Source organism: Tauraco erythrolophus, chromosome 18 (genome assembly GCF_009769465.1).
Source record: "Tauraco erythrolophus isolate bTauEry1 chromosome 18, bTauEry1.pri, whole genome shotgun sequence".
NCBI lineage: Eukaryota > Metazoa > Chordata > Aves > Musophagiformes > Musophagidae > Tauraco > Tauraco erythrolophus.
The window spans coordinates 642,908-644,741 of record NC_141482.1 but is presented as its reverse complement, the minus strand read 5'-3'; the positions used below and the strand labels follow the sequence as shown (position 1 = coordinate 644,741).

The window sequence follows — 1,834 nt, the reverse complement described above, 5'->3', positions numbered from 1 at the left end:
ATGACTTAGGGCAGGATGACCCTAAATTTTGTGGGGGTTTGTGCATCAGTCTTCCTCACTCAGTGCGAAAACTCCCTGCTAACTTGGGGAGCGCCGCCAGCCCGCCCCCTCTGCTCGGCCCGTGCCTGTGCTCCCAGGCCCGCTCCGGGCCGCCTGCCTGCGCCCTCAGCGGGGACCCCTGCTGCCCGCCCCCAGCCCGGGGCAATCGCCTCCTTCGGGCGCGCCCGAACCGCCCGCCCGTTCCCCGCGCGCAGCGCCTCGGCGCGGCCGCGCGCGAGCCCCGTGCGCATGCGCCGTGCCCGGCCCCGCCGCTCCCCGGCAGGCGGCGCAGGCAGCGGGCGCCGCGGCAACCGATATAAGCAGGCGGTCCCACATGGTCTAGCGGTTAGGATTCCTGGTTTTCACCCAGGCGGCCCGGGTTCGACTCCCGGTGTGGGAAACGACGAACCTTTTTCGCTTCTCACCTTCCCCCACCGCTCCCCTCTCCTTCTTTTCGTTTTTATTCGTTAATTCTGCGCCTCCCCAGGGACGTCTGTTAAGCGAGCACCCTGGGATGATGAAGAAACGCTGGCGATGGCTGGCATTCCCCCCACAGGAGCCAGTCTCTCCTACAGATCAAGCCATCCCACAACCGGGAGAACTTTCGTTAGGAAATACGTTACTGAGGGCCTCCTGTCAGACCAGAGCCGAACCCAGCCACAGCACACAGCGACCGCACCAAGCAGCCCCGCAGAGCTGAACGCCCACGGCAGCACTGGGCACACCGAGGCCAGTGCCAGGGCTGGACACAGAGCTCATGCAGCTGCGTGCCAGCTGAGATCCTTCATTAGCGACCTCCACCCAGTCCGTAAGTACCCAGCCCGGCGTGTGTTGGGTTCATTCTTCCTCCCACACGGCCCAGGCATCAGCAAGGGAGGTGTGCGTTAGCAGAGTAAACAAAAACCACACGTCTGTGGCCTCCTTCCAGAGCCTAGTTCTGCAGGCAAGCAATGGGAGAGAAAATCCTTCGGGAAATCCATCAACATGAGATTAAGCACGTGCTTAAGTCACAAGCGTACAATGAGGGAACAAGGGACACGGAGCTGGTTAGACCTGACCATGGGGTGGCTGACTGGGAGCAGTGCTAGCGAGCAGGGTGAGGGACGGGCAGGCAGTGCGATGCTACCAGAACAACCCCAATAAACCTCATTTTGTCTGCCACAAAATTATGAATTTTGTTTACAAACAACCTGTACAACAATATAGGTTAGAATAGACCTATTATAGTCAAGCTTTTTTTTTTTATTTAAATTTTTAACCAGCCCATTTTTCCTAAATATTCTAGACTCAATTAAGTTGACCAGTTCAGCTTAGAAAGACTTGGAAACTCTGTGAAAGAGCTTCAGGATCTTTTCAGGCTACTAACATTTCAGGAATTTTGTTAGAAATTACATTAAATGACACAGTAGCTTGGGAGTTTCGCAAAATCAGGTTTTCATTTGGAAATCTACAGGCCTGAGTTCTTATACTTTAATAGGTTTAAGTATTTTTATACACAATAGCAAAATTATAATTTCAGGAGGCAAAGTTTGTTTAGAACTTCTCTGTACATTATTTCAGATTTGTAGGACGAAAAATAAAGAACATAAAACCTCCCAGCCATTATTGCTTACCTTGTGCTGACTTCAGCAGGAAACCCACTCAATGTTATCTGCGCTGTCTTGAACAATCAGCCAAACCTTACTGTACATTGTTGTATTTAAATACAAATTAGCCATTTGGGGGGCTCCCAGGGGAAACAGAGCACTTCTAATGAGACAAGCAGGTTTCGTTTCACAAAACTACTTACTTTCTG

General features: G+C 52.5%; 1 non-coding gene across 1 annotated transcript; it reads left to right on the top strand.

Annotated features, from left to right (window-relative positions):
- Nucleotides 1-367: 367 nt before the first annotated feature.
- Nucleotides 368-439, top strand: TRNAE-UUC (transfer RNA glutamic acid (anticodon UUC)). The gene has a single exon. It is a non-coding gene; the product is annotated as a tRNA-Glu (tRNA).
- Nucleotides 440-1,834: the final 1,395 nt, after the last annotated feature.